This window comes from Anser brachyrhynchus (genome assembly GCF_964034855.1).
Source record: "Anser brachyrhynchus genome assembly, chromosome: Z".
Lineage (NCBI taxonomy): Eukaryota > Metazoa > Chordata > Aves > Anseriformes > Anatidae > Anser > Anser brachyrhynchus.
This window is the reverse complement of record NC_137697.1, coordinates 79,775,229-79,790,112: the sequence shown is the minus strand read 5'-3', so window position 1 is coordinate 79,790,112 and position 14,884 is coordinate 79,775,229. Positions and strand designations below refer to the sequence as shown.

The following is a 14,884-nucleotide window of genomic DNA, read 5'->3' as shown; positions in this document are numbered from 1 at the left end:
TTGTACGGGCTTACGGTGGCTATCTAAGCACTGAATCACACCTGCCACATTCCACCGGAGAAACCTGTTCTGGATGTACGTGCTGATCTCTACCTTCTGTATTTTTGATAGCACTCTGTGTGCTTTGTCTGTGGCTCTCTTGTTGAAGATGAGTGTAACTAAAGCAGTGGGCAACTATCTGAAGTTTCTCCTTCCTGGCAGATTTGGGTTCCAGACTTATCTGTGTGTGTGAAATATCTATCAGACTAATGGTCTAAAGGGGCCGTAAGACCAGAAATATTAGGAAGTGTGTTAGCTATAAGGGTCCCCTCCTGGAGGAGCAGTCCTACTGACGCAGAAAAATCTGCAGAACTGGAGATGAAGCGTAGTCATGTGAGACATGAAGCCCTCAGTGAACCATTTTCTCCATTTTTCCTTTGTTGCAGTTCCCACTCCCATATGGGGTTTTCTGTAACAAGGCAAAGAATGAAATGTTGAGAAGGTTATCATACAACCTGGTAAAAATCAAAGCTGGGAAAAAAAATCTAGAAGCCTGCAAAGCGGAACTTTTCTCTCTGTGTACATTCTACCTGACATCAGCTAGAGAGGCACTTCACTCTTGGTCCATTTACCTGTTTCTGAATTGCCCGTGATGAGTAAGCTCAGGGGCTGAATTGGGTGGGAAGACCAAAAAAAAGAGGCACTGGGACCATCTGCAAGGACGCAGCACAACTGAAAGGGAGGTGCTGGCCCCGTTGTACAAAGGGGATGGTAGAGGTGGCAGTGTGGAGAAGGCTTCTTCTCAGATTGACTAGAGGGGTAGGAGTGCTCTGGAAGAAAAGGAGCCTTGAAAGAAGCCCGTGAAGACTTCCAGGAAGTAGTAAGTGAAGCTCTTTTCCACCAAAGCCTCTCAGTTGCGTTCTATGCCAACTATGGCTGCTGTGGGGAAGAGCAGCTGGGCAGCAGAACTGCCAGCGTTCAGTTGCAGCTGGGCTTGCAGTTAGGTGTGGAGCTTGCCATAGAGACTCCTTCGCTTCTCTAATGTAGCCATTGGTAGCAGGCATATGGCACATGGTTCCAAGCATAGTGCTATCTAATTTATATAACCATCCCTAGGTGGTTTCACCCATCTAAGTTTTAGTAAATTACCCCCTAAGCAAGCTGCTAGCAAGTAGAGTGGTGTGTTTAGTGCCGCTTTAGCCATCTGGGCTGTAATGCTTCCAAAGAGCCTGACACTGTTAAAGCTGAAGAGGATTCTTAGGCTGCTTGTGAAATGAATGGCTCTGTGTGCAGCGTGACATTCCCAAGTCAGTGTTCTTCAAGTGCGTGTATTTTAACTTTCTTTAATCTTCCTTTCATATAATTTACCAAAAGGTTGTGCAGAAGTTGTTTCCCAACATGTAGTCCTCAAGCTTGATAAAACCCCAAGCACGAGTAAAGATCACCTCCGTATGTGGAGGAACCTGTTACATTGCCTGTCCTGAGCTTGTGTGTGATCAGGTTAGTTTTCTTCTGCGTGAGCAACCGCAGGAAGTTACTGGGAATACTCCAGAGTGCTGAATTTCAGAGGCATGTTTCTTGGTTCAAGGTCTGCACCAGAACATGGAGATCAGTGCCAGTATGTGGAGTTCTGCACAGAATTGGTTTTTTTTTTGGTTTGTTTGGTTTTTTTCTCCATGCCATGCAAATTGCAGGTGCTGCATTTAGAAGAGTGTTGCCAGCAGCTCAAGGGAGGCGATCCTTCCCAGCTGCTCGGCCCTGCTGAGGCCACAATTGGAGCATTGTGCCCAGTTCTGGGCTCCCCAGCACCAGAGGGACATAGAAGTACCGGAGTGAATTCGGATGAGGGCTACTAAGGTGATGAGAGGACTGGAGCACCTGTCGCACAAGGACAGGCTGAGAGAACTGGGCCTGTTTAGCCTGGAAAAGAGGAGACCAAGGGGAGACCTCATCAATATATATATAAATATCTGAGGGGAGGGTGTTGAGAGGATGGAGCCAGTTTCTTTTCAGTTGTGCCCAGCAACAGGACGAGAGGCAATGGGCACAAACTGAAACAGAGGAAGTTCCAGCTGAATATGAGCAAAGTTTCTTTACTGTGAGGGTGACAGAGCACTGGAACAGGTTGCCCAGAGAGGTTGTGGAGTCTCCTTCCCTGGAGACATTCAAAACCTGCCTAGATGCCATCCTGTGCAGTGTGCTCTAGGTGAGCCTACTGGGCAGGAGGGTTGGACTCGATGACCTCCAACGTCCCCTCCAACCTGAGCAATTCTGTGATTGTGTGAAATTAAAGGCGAACATTTCCTTATATGCTGGTAGTTCTTGTTTAGAGAAATATAACCGAAGGGATGGAAGTCTTCACACACTTCCACACAAGTCTAGTTCTGGAAGTGAAAGTTACTCAGGAAGAGACGCATTGATTTTTCTCCTTTTTCCCCCTTGCTCAAAAACATTTATAATTTTCTTTGGTTTGTGTGTAGTGGACCATGATACTATTCTTACTATTCCCCTTCTTCTGCTCTGAATCTGTGCACAAGGCAGGAATGTAAGGTCTTTGCTAATGTTGTTATTCGGTGCCTAAACTCTTTGCATACTGTGCCCAGAACCTTGTATTTTGAAACTGACTCGGACTTGAATCCTCTTAGGTCTGCAGAAAGTTCTTAAACCAAAGCAGTATGAAGGTGTAATGGTACCGTCCAAACTATTGCAAATGACTGCTGAAAGAAAGCCAACAGCTGGCGCTGCCCTGCAGATCGGCTGAGCTGCACAGCAGCCAGCAGCTTGTGCTCAGTAACAACTTCTGGGCACCAGTGGTAAGTGTGGCCAAGCTAATGAGAGGGACTGTCCTAACGAGTATCTGGGAGCACACAGTCAGCTTGCTGTTTGTGCCTGTTCCCAGGCAAACTGCAAGAAGTGCTCCTGCCTCCTCAGGTCTGGCCAAGCGTTGCTTGGATTTTGCTTAAAGATTTCAGACGGCAGTGGTTCCCCTGGGCCTCTTGGGCAGTGGCTGCTCTAGGTAACGCTGTGGAGGGCATGGCTCATTTGGACCTTCAGATTCATCTTTCAGCTTGTCAATGGCTGCTGCATCCCTTCCTCTGTCGTTCTGCTGCAACAAGTCCCTGCCGTGGTGTGGGGCATGGAGCCACCTTGCGCAGCTCCTCAGCAGGGCCGAGTCTGTGCCTCTGCCCGTGTACGGTGTGTCTGCGGGCTGGGTGGTGTCACGCCATTCCTCTCCCCCACGGTCACCTCGTCCCCAGGCAGCGCAGTTCCACTGGACGCCTCTGTTCCACGGCAGGTTCCCCTGTGAAGAGCACCTGAAAGGTGAATCTGGGGCCCTGAGAAGCTCTGTCCCAAGTGACAGACACCTGTGAAGATGCTGTGGTCTGCGTGAGCCAGAGTGAGTCTGTGGAAAACCTGATCCTTGCTGACCAGCACTGTGGAAAACAGAAAGATCATAGGATTTCCAGGGGTATTTGGAATATCCAGGTAGAGGCAACATGAGTGGTGTGTCTTCAGATATCCCTGATGTTCCTGGAAATCCTTTTCTGCGTGCAGCATTTTCATCAGGCAGGGTTCACCTGCATGAAGGCCTGAAGGAGAAACTCTTATCTTTCCTGGATTGCCAAAGCGCTTGGTATTTCTGTGGTGAAGGCTTTTGACTTCAAGCAGGTGGACAGTTTTTTTTGTTGTTGTTGCTGTGGGTTTTTTTTGGTTGGTTGGTTGTTTTTTTCCTGGCAGCACCTGTTTTCAGGTGAAAACCTGGGTTTTCATTAGGATTAAAAGGCAGTAGTGTTGTTGGTTTTTTTGGTTGTTGTTTTTTTGTTTGTTCTCCAGAGTCAGAAAGGCAAGTGGTAATTCTCCCTGATACTAAAAAACAAAACCAAACAAAAAACAGTGCTGAATATTGATGATTTTTTTCCATTTTAAACAAGAAGGAAAACAGGAAATAATGCTGTGACTTGGAAGCACTTTTTGGGGGCAGTGGCTGGGGGCACATCGTGTTTCTGACACAGACTGCACCTCCTGAAATGTTTCATGGCTTCATTACCATGTTGCCTTGTTTTCCTCAGTTCAAAGTGGAAGATATGGTATGTTGTGGGAGGAGGGGTCCAGTCAAGGAGTATGGCTTTACTAGCTGCAGACTAGAAGTGACAAGTCCCTTAGGCTGCTGCAACATGTTGTGTTCAGCTGGTGAGGGCCTGACCCACAGGGTCAGAGGCTGGTCCTGGCTCTGCGGGTGGGCTGATGGTGGACATGGCGGTGTCTCATTCCGTGAGGTGTGATGTACCACTCGTGCAAAAAGTACTTTTGTTCTGTTAAGACAAAAACCTGAAGCCCAAGATACATTGATGGCTATATGAAAAACTAAGTTGGGTTGGTGCTCTTTTCTAAGGTGGTTAGTGACAACGCCTGATGAGCCAGAACTTGCTCGCTTGCCCACTGAAAGCATTGCAGTCAGAAATGGTGACTACTGGAACACATGAAGAAGACTTGTTCACACTGGAGCAGGAATTTGGTGATGCTGGACTTGCCTGGTGCTGCTTAGCAAACAAGGCCATATGTTTCTGGAACAGCACAGGTTCTCTTTTTGGCTGCCTATGGCAGTAGATGAACCACAGGCTGTACAAGAGACTGTGCAGGATGTGCTGGTGTGCTGCAGGACCAGCCCGGGGGGATGTGGTCCACACTTCTGCACTAGCAGAGGAAGGGTCCTGTGATGCAGCAGACCTATTCTTCTTGCAATGTTTGTTCTTCTGCCTATTATCTCCCTAAGTAGGGAAGCAGTGAGGTTGGGGTTGTCCTTGTTCAGAGCCCACATCAGCACCGCCTGCCAGCTTTTAGAGGAAGGTTGACCACTAGGGCAATTCATGTAGTCACTGTTGTCTGCCTTCCCCCACAACCCAACACAAACACCCAATACCAGTTGTTTTTAAAGTCTTTTAGAAGCAGCTTGGTAAGAGGGTGTGTGTACACACCTTGGAGGACATTTTGCTAACAAAAGCTGTAAGTCGCCTGGACTGAGTTAGTTCCCTTTCTTGGTAGCAGAAAAGCAACTGCCACCTGCTCCTCAGCGCTAGGCCGTGGGCTTGCTAACCCACCGGCTGGTGCTGTAGGGCTCCTTCCCCTTTTAACCAAGTCAAAGCTTTTCATTTTCTGTGTCCCAGCTGAGCCTCCCAGACGTGGGGAAGCTGGGCAGAAATGCTCAGAACAGTCGTACAGTCAGGGGGACATCAGCTCGGCTGTGAAGTCCTTGTTAAGAGAGCAGGCTGTTCTGTGGTACCAAAGCGATTATAATGAGGGCCCCAGGGTGATCGGAAAAGCAGCTGACATAAGGGTGTGGAGGATAATCTAAATCCCATTAGAGACATCTGGCAATATCTAACAGTGTCATGGGGGTGTTTTCCTCATGAGTAGAATCAGCACTGCAGCATGGGTGAGGGGACTGACGGAAAAGGATGTTTGTGGCTGCCTGCCCTTTGAGCACAGAGGGGAATTCCTTGGGATGAGCCCCAGGCAGGCCCGTGCCCCGCAGGAGACACCACAATGCATTCGGGCTCTTTGGGCTGTCCTGTGAGCTGGGCAAGCCTGCATGGATGCAGCTTGTTTCTGCAAAACCAGGGAAGAGTTACAGATGTGCTCAGGGAAATCTTCTCCTCATACTGAATTGACTTATAAGACAGGATGACCACGGTGATTCTTTTCTTTCTCCTCTCTCCTTTCCCCTCCTTTCTGCTTTTTTTTTTTCCTTCTCCAAAGGCTATGTTATTTAACTATGTGATTGTGGAAAACTTGTTAGCAACAGCTCAATCACACTCAAATAATGAAAGCAGCGTGGCTTGCCCCAGCCTGTGCGCTCCTGTTTATTTTTCCTCAAATCTTCACCTGCCTCACTGCAGAGGTGGAAGAAGGGAGCTGTGATGGGGCTGTAACAGTACTTGATTTCTGTAAAAGTCGTGACCGCTGGAGGAGGAAGGAGGCCTGCCCTGTCAGTGTCTGCTGTGTTTGCATGGGAGCGAGCCTGCGGAGAATCCCAGGAGACGTGGGAGCTGGGAGGTGGCGGGTGAGCGCTGGCTGCTGGGCTGCTGGGCTGCGGGCGTGTGCTTCTCCTCTGTGCTCATGTGCCATCTAGCTGCTCCTGCCTCATGGCACAGCTCGAATCCTCGGTGTGTGCATCTCAGCAGCGCTGCGGTGTCGGTGCTGTGCGTAAAATGTCTCCGAAGAAGAGGAACGCCCTTATCGGCAGGTGCTATGCAGACGGAAATGTTCTGGGGAGGGGGCTCTGGTAACATCCTCCTGGCTGGGGCTTTCTCGTGTGCTGGTGGGAGTGCAGGTTGCCATTGCAGGTTTAATCATGGTCCTTTGGACGAGCTATCTCCTCTGACCGTATCTCAGAGAACATCTTTAGAAGCTACTACGTGGAATGTCTGTAAAATACTGTTTTGTCCCAGTGGCTTGTCAGGACTGGCTGACCTTCAAAAGCTTTGCTGCAGAGACAGCCAGTCCTCCCAAAAGTGTCTTCTGATGCAGTTCAGGCTCACAATGTCTACATTTGTCAGGAATTAGCTTAGTTTTCTACTGTCTGCCTGGAAAGCAAGGAATGGGCCTGCCCTCTGGTGGCACGTGCAGGAGAACAAGGGTTTAAGAATTGAGGACAGAGACCACCAGTTTCACTGATGCCTCTCTACCCCATAGGGGACCCACTCCATGACCCTGGCAGGTCACAGAGATACGAGTTTGGCTGTGTGAGAACCTGCCTGTTCTCCTGAACCTGCATCGGACCGGTTCCGCACCTGCTTACGCTGTCAGGAGCGGAGAGCCATCCCTTGGCGGAGGGATCCCAGACTGTCCCGTAGGAGCCCAGCCTTTCTCCAGGGTCAGGGGTGTTCGTTGCCTGGGGATGGCCTCAAGGAGCGCCTGAGCCGAGCCCTTCTTTCACTGTCCTTTTGATCTCTGAAAGCGGGTGGAAAAACTGGGGCTTTCTGACATTTTCTGACAGCGGAGAGGCTGAGTGTAATCTAGAGGATTTCTGTGCTGTTCTCCAAACCAAGATCAGCCACGCTGCACAAGAAAACCCTCTGCTGCTGCAGTTTCTGCTTCTTAGAGCTTGTGATGGCAGCACATGGCAGGTGACTGGTCTCTGGGGAATAGCAGGCCTTATGAGTTTGGGTAGCCTGTGCAGGGACCAGCCCCACTTTGTCTCCAAACTGTGCTGTCTGAGGATCAGTCGCCAGCTACATTGGAGGTAAAATTCTCCTGCACAAGCCTTTTCAGCAGGAATAGCTGCAGTCTGGATACCAGCAGGACTGTGGACTTGTTTATATTGCTCTGTCTGTGCCACGAGAAGGCAAAAGCAGAAGACATGATGAAGTGCACAGCCGTGTCATGTTTTTTCACAGCTCATTCTCTAGTGGCTTTCACTGCTGTAGAGCATTGTATCCCCATAGCACTGCATGCAAGGCAGAGACACCTCTGCTCCTTATCCAGGGGAACTGCTGAAGTTCAACATCTTTAGGATTACTTTGAAGACCAAGAGATCGGATCAGGAAGTTAGCCATCCGTCAAAGGATATGAAAAGAGAGAAGATGCTGAGGCCTAAGCAGCTTCAGTGAATGGAGGTAATACCAGCAGTCCTGCAGCTTCTGTGAGACTCAACAGCCCCATAAAGGAAAATTGGGAAGAGGACCAGAGGTTATTTTAGGAACTTTGAGCTGCTCCTCAGGGACAACAGACAGAGCTTTTTTAAAGATCTAACCTAGTGCTCAGGTTTTGATCATGCACGAAAAGAGAGATTTGATTTGAATGAAAAGCAGACAGGACCAACACAAAGCACTGTATTTATGCTTTGGGTCATGGCAGTGACTGACACTGAATCTTACTTGCCTGTATTTTCAACATCCCAGCTGGTGTGGAGGTTGCTGCTAGTATTTGGGTCCATGGCATGCTAGGGTGGCCAGAGGCAAGGTTTCAGTGTCTTCCGTGGTCATACAGTTCAGCTCAGCATGGCAAGGCTTCCTGTGAGGGCTGCACAGTATTAGCTGGAGCTTAGGTGCCTGAACTACGTACTTCCATGATTATGTCTGCTTGCAAGCATTGTTGCAGAGTGACTGGGAGGCTGGACTGAGGTTGGGAGGTGGAAAAAGCCTTAAATGCCCTTTACTCCCTTACTAAATACACATGTGAGGCAGGAGTACTGTAATAACTGCAAAATCATTGAACAGCTTGGGTTGGAAGGGTCCTTAAAGATCATCTAGTTCCAACCCCCTTGCAACATTGAGAACCGTCAGCAGGGCTGGCAGCTTGAGTGGCAAAGCAAATGTTGGTCATATGCTTTTCAGGTAGAAAAGTACATTTTGCAAAGAAAATAATGCAATTGTTCCACTGCATATGCTATAAATACACATATTGTCACAGTAGTGTGTGTCATAGCTGCTCTTTCTCGTTAGTCAAAACAAACCAGGCCCCAAACTTTAGGACATTCAGAACAAACAAAAAACTTGAATTCCTCTTTATTTGCCTTACAAGGATGCATCTGGGACCATGCATCAAGGGTGTTTTTTATTGCCACTGTGAAGGTCAACTCCATTCTTTTTGTAGTAGAAATTTAAATCAAATCTGAAACTTCAGCCGTCATTGTAACTCTGGGGTGGATGCTGGGAACATCAGTATAAGGGTGGCTAGGCTTTAATGAGTTGGCAGTGCCGATGTGAGGATGAAATGTTGCAGAAGGATCTTCTGGGTGCCCCTACATGTTGTCTGCAGCTGGGTGTCCTTTTCTGTCCTGCAAAATCCAGCAAGTCACTAATGGCCACAGGAGGTTTTGGAAGCTTTGTGGGGAAGTACAGGTGCAAGGGAGCCCTTAAAAGGAGAAGAAAATAATTTTGCTCAGCTGGCCTGACCACCTCTGATGATGCCTGTGGGAGAATGCAGGAGACTGGTTATCCTTCCCATTGCATCCCAGCTCTTGGAGCTCAGCACAGGCGGCTGGAGTCAAACCTGCCCGTGATCTCCTGTCTGCTTCTCTGCAGGCTGCCTGTTGTTCTGGCTGCTTTTGGGTGGCCTGTCTGACAGTGGTGGCAAAATCGAAAAGCTGTATAAGGAAAGCCACCATGACAAATATTCCAAAGAGAACCAGAGGTCACTTGACCTAGTTAAACGTTCTGTCTGATTACTCTAAGGAAGTCTGGGTTTCGGCCTGGCGCTGTCTCAGCAATGTGTGCCATTGCAGTGTGCCGGTGGGGGAAAGTTGCAGTAGAAGAGCTCGGGCTGCGTTCCCACAAGCCATTACACTCTTCCTAACCTTGCAGGGCTTCCTGCTGTGTGCACGATGGTATGCTTGCTGAAGGTTTGCTACATCAGCAGTGAGCAAGTAAATCAAAAGCAGCGTGTCTGAGATGGCCCAGAAGAACACTGAAGTGTAATAGCTCTTTGTCAGTGTATGTTATTGTGCTGGGGTTTGGGAACTGGGGAAGGAAAGGGTGCACTATACACTATTTTGATTGTATTGTTGTCTTCCTTGAGATTGCATGATGCTGACTAGCATCACTCAGAAGAAAGTGATGAGTTCTCAGTAGTCATCACTGAGAACGATGCTTCTAGAAGAGCTGTGATTCAGGTCAGTGGTGGTAAGGCTGGACCACATCTAGAGATGTTTTATGACAGGTTATTCCAACTGTTTCTGTCTGTGCAGTTCTTTGCTATCAGTGGGCAGTGGAGGTTTGCTGATCCTGAGTGTCACTCCTGCCTTCCCTATGTCCCCTGGATGCTAGTCTGCTTGCTCTCCTGCAGCTTTTGGTGTGTTCTCCTTGCAGTGTTCTCCTGCTGCATAGGAAGGAGTATGGCACGGAGGGTTGAGGTGTTTTGCTGAGGGAATCCTTGTTTCCTGGAGAGATGCAGTAATTCCTTGGGGAGATCGCTTAACTTTGCAGAGCTCTTGCACATCAGAGTGCTGTGGGGTGGAAAGGAGTATTTTCTGGTGAGGAACGTGTTGCTGTATCATCCGGGCTGTGCCGCCTGTCTGCAGATGTATGTAATGTCGTGGGGAAAAATGTAAATCACACACAGCAGAGACTTAGTTTCGATAGCTGCTCTGGCAGATGAATTGGGTGGCTCTGGTGATTTCAGGGTTCAGCTGGGTGAAGAGAATGCTTAGGGGGTGCCACAAGGGTGCCAAAACTGCTGAAGAGAAGGGGGGAAGGAGTTGGAGCTGGGTGGAGCCTGGTGACAGGACAAGGGGTGGTGGGCGCACACTGGGGGACACGAGGCTCTGTCTGGGCAGAAGGAGAAGCTGCTTTGTGGCGAGGGTGACCAAGCTGTGGCACAGGTTGCCTGAGGAGCCTGTGGAGTCTCCCTGCTCGGAGATCTTCACTGAGCAGCTGGATGTGGCCCCAGGAAGCAGTTTTGGCTACTTTTGCTCATTAGAAAACTTCAGTTTGATGGATTTATACTTCCATTCAATCATGTGGGAAAAATTGAAGTATTCTCTTTGAGAGCGTGTAACACACATGTGCGCACACACATGCACAAATACATGTATATAATATTTTCCTGCCAGTCAAATCTGGGCTGGGTGGCTGAACACTCCCACTCAGTGCCTTCTGTGGGATTGCACCGTAGGAACTCGTTTCTTCACGGCTTCCTCTCCCCATAGGGTGGGCTGCTGCAAACTTTGCTTTCCTCACTGGGTTGGATGGAGACCCGGTGACATTGCTTGTATTTGCAACATGGGCAGAATATATGAACATCCGTTACCACTGCAGTGGCAAAAAGGGAGGCTGTGGGGAAGGAAGCCCCAACAGCAGCCAGGTGTCTGGTGGGGAAGGGACGTTCTTGCTGCGGTGGTGAGGTGCATGTTGCACAGCCAGTGCAGGCTGACAGATGGACGTGTTTCCTGGCGTGCCACCTTGTGCCTACACACTCTGAGGTTCGCCAAGGCCTTGATCTCCAGGTCGACGTTCTTTCTGAAGAGCCAGAACCATTCAGGTTTCCTCTGAGACACCAAGCGGTAGCTGTTCGGATGGGTCAGTTGGTCGTGCAGATACCTGGCAAGTCTTGTTTTCCTCTGACAGAGTTTAAGGATCTTCCAGTATTACGATCCTGGTCCACTCAAGCAGCTTCATGATGTGTTCGAGGGCTTGATCCAAAATAGTTCCAAAATGGCAGGTGCAAGTGGGAAAAAGACTCAGGTGAGAGCTTTTCTGGGGCTGCTTTGGAGCAAAGAGGAGGTGGCAGTCACACATGCTTGGTTTGTACATGCAAAGGGCTGGATAACCCTCTCCCACACAACACACGTGCAAGTGCCTGCGTGCCCAGGGGACACCCTGAGAAAGAAAACAAACCCTACTGCACTGAGTTTTGCACTGTAATAAGGAAATACCTGCCAAAGGCTCCTCTTTTAAGATGCCTATCTCAAAAATTCTGTTTTACAGGAAGAAGTGATTTATTTTTTTTCTTCTTTTATATTCCATCTAGGGTTTCTGAGCATTTATATTCATTCTTCAAGCTTTTTGTCCTTGTCATGTGGACTCGGACTTCCTCCAGAAATCCTTTTTTTGTGAAGGGCAGCACAGGTGTGGAAAGGAAAGTCTGTTCTTTCTGCAAAGAAGATAAAGGGCAGGGATAGAGGATGGAGTAGCCACACTGTGACACACATGTAATAGTGTCTAGGGCTGTCTACAGACAGAGAAGGCGAAAGATTTTGACCGAAAGAGTGATGTTAAGGATAGATGATGAATGATCAGGCCTTGGATTGAAATGTCCGATTTATGTCCTCCTGGCTGCAGAACTGCTATCCTTGTACATGTGCTATGATTATTCCCCGGTCACCCATCTAGAAAGAGGCCAGATTTCCTATCCAACAATCTATTTCTTCCTCAGAAAGTACTGTTTGATTGCAAGGATGCTCATTTTCAGCTCAAAGATGCTGTTCAGAGGCAGGTGTGGCTGGGGTCAGTTTTTGATTGTGCTGCGTAAAAAAGAGCAGCCAAAAAATGCTCATGAAAGAAATGAAGGGTTGAATTTTATGACCCTCTTTTCTGTTCATTGCTATGTGGTTGGGTAGTGAAAAGGGCCAGAACGGCTTCCAGGGAAGGAAAAGAGAAATCAACAAACGTTGGTCCCGTCCTTTCATCATTGTTAGGAAGAGTGTTGTGAGTGGGGAAGGTGAAGAGGAATAGAGATCCAGTTTGTGTTCAGACAAAATGTCTCATGCCTCATTTCTGTCAGCTTCCAAGCATCTCTTTTATATCTTGTTATTCTGATATTAACTTACTAATGTTTCTCTTGCAGCAGAGCTTCTGCCATGGATCAGCAGCTGCTGTCATCTCAGCATAACCAAGAATGTCCCTGTTGTGCTGAGTTTACTGTCTGAGCAGAAGACCTAAGAGAGAAGCTGGGGGCTTACAAATCTTGCAGATTGAGTGGAAGACAGTGTGGAAGGTGATTCTGTTTCTTTGTCAATATTTGAAATAGAAAAGGTTGATATTCTTTATGACTTTTTGTAGATGCAAACAAATTTTCTGATTCATTTTGCATTTGATTCACCTGCAGCCCACAGTTCTTTCCAGCATTTGAACAAGTAATGAGAATGGTGGCTACAGGCTTTCTGTAACTTGGAAGGTACGACATTAAAGTTACTACTAATAAGCTGGCTTTATAGAGGAGAGGTGGACTGGCAGATTAAGTTTGGGGTCTGGAAGCTGACCTGGCCTTCACATCTTCAAAAGATACAACTTTTTTTTTTTTAACATTTTTAGGTGCAATTAAAGTCATAATGAATTAAATAGATCTGAGCCAGATGATTCCAGTGCCACAGTTCTTCATTTCAGTAGGACTAAAACAATCACAGAATGCTTTGGGTTGAAAGGGACCTTAAAGATCATCTAGTTCCAATCCTCCTGCTGTGAGCAAGGACTCATTCCACTGGACACCTTCCACTAGACCAGTTTGCTCAAAGTCCCGTCCAACCTGGCCTTAAACACTTCCAGGGACAGGGCATCCATGACTTCTCTGGGCAACCTGTTCGAATATGTCACCACCCTTGTGGTAAAGAATTTATTTCTAACATCTAATCTAAATCTACGTTCTTTGAGTTTAAAACCATTGCCATTGTCACTACACTACCAGCTAAAGAGTCCCTCCCTGTCTTTCCCCCTTTAGGTACTGTAAGGCTGCTGTAAGGTTTCCCCAGAGCCTTCTATTCTCTAGGCTGAGCAACCCCAGCTCTTTCAACCTGTCTTTGTAGGAGAGGTGTTCCAGCCATCTGAAGATCAGAGGATGAGAGAAGCTCTCTGGATGATCAGAGATAATTCTTGTGGCCCTCCTATGGACATGCTCTAACAGGTTTATGTCCTTTTGCTGGGGGCCCCAGAGCTGAACATAGGGCTCCAGGTGGGGTCTCCTGAGAGAAGAGCAGAAGGGGAGAATCACCCTCCTCACTCTGCTGGCCATGCTGCTTTTGATGCAGCCCAGGATGTGGTTGGCTTCATGGGCTGCAAGATCCACTTGTCACCAAGTCTGTATTCATGTTTGGGATTGTCCCAACCCAGGCTCAGGACCTTGCACTTGACCTTGGTGAACCTCACGCTGTTTGCACGGGCCCACCTTTTGAGCTCGTCAAGGTCCCTCTGGATGGTATCCCTTCTGTACAGCATGTCAGCTACGTTGCACAGCTTGATGTCATCTCCAAACTCGCTGAGGTTGCGCTCAATTTCACTGTCCATGTCATCAACAAAGATGTTAAATAGTACTGATCTCAATGTGGACACCTGGGGACATAATTTCTTACTGGTTTCCACCTGGACATCTAGCTGTTGACCGCAGCTCTTTGAGTGTGACCATCCAGCCAGTTTCTTATCCCCCGAGTTGTCCATGCATCAAATCTGCCACTCTCCAATTTGGAGATCCTGAGGAACAGTGTCAAATGCTTTGCAACAGTCCAGGTATATGATCTCAATTGCTCTTTCCCTATCCATCAGTGCTGTAACCCCATCATAGAAGGCCTCCAAATTAGGTAGGCACAATGTGCCTTTAGTGAAGCCACACTGGCTGTCACCAGTCGCCTCTGTTCTCTGTCTGCCTTAGCAGAGTTTCCAGGAGGATCTGCTCTGTGATCTCGCCAAACACGGCGGTGAGACTGACTAGCCTGTAGTTTCCCAGGTCCTCCTTTTTAAAAAATGGGAGCTATGTTTCCCCTCTTTCAGTCAGCGGGAACTTCACCAGACTACCGTGACTTCTCAAATGTGATGGATAGTGGCTTAGCAACTTCATCTGCCAGGTTCCTCTGGACCTGTGGATGCATATCATCAGGTCACATGGACTTGTGCACCTTTAGGTTCCTTAGATGGTCTCAGATCTGATTTTCTCCTACAGTCAGCATTATGTCATTCTGCAGGTACCTAGCTTTGGATTCTGCAAATTGGGTGGTGTGGCTTGCCGGTGAAGACTGAGGCAAAGAAGTTGAGTTCTCCATGTTGATTGTAGCCAGGTCTCCTGTACCACTCATTGTGGGGTGCACAGTTTCTTTTATCTATCTGTATTGTCCTGTGTACTTGAAGAAACCTTTGGGTTATTTTTCACATATGGCCAAATTCAGCTCCGTCTGTGCCTTGTTGTTCCTGGTACACTTCCAGTGTTCTCAGGCCCTCTCTCTATAATCTTTCCAGGATTTGTATCTCCTGCCTGTGCACTTTGTTTTTGTTTTGAGTTTGGCTAAGAGGTTTTGACTTAGCTAAACTGGTCTACTGTCTTCCCTGTCTGACTTCTTGCATGTCAGGATTGAGAGCTCTTGTGCCTAAGAAAAATGTCTTTAAATATCTCCCAGCTCTCATTCTCCCTTTCATCTCTTAGGGCAGTTTCCCAAGAGATCTCATGAACTAGTCCCCTAAACAGCCTGAAGTTTGCCTTTCTG

General features: G+C 48.0%; 1 protein-coding gene across 8 annotated transcripts in view; it reads left to right on the top strand.

Annotated features, from left to right (window-relative positions):
• Nucleotides 1–14,884, top strand: part of FRMPD1 (FERM and PDZ domain containing 1) — a 57,483-nt gene that overhangs the window by 13,266 nt on the left and 29,333 nt on the right. For 6 of the 8 annotated variants that reach the window (XM_080574945.1, XM_080574944.1, XM_080574946.1 and 3 more), the window contains exon 2: nucleotides 12,265–12,414. The gene's annotated coding sequence lies outside the window, so the exon portion shown is untranslated. Of the gene's footprint in view, nucleotides 1–12,264; nucleotides 12,415–12,525; nucleotides 12,595–14,884 lie in introns of all 8 variants that reach the window. The other 2 variants (XM_080574948.1, XM_080574947.1) reach the window with 2 other exon arrangements.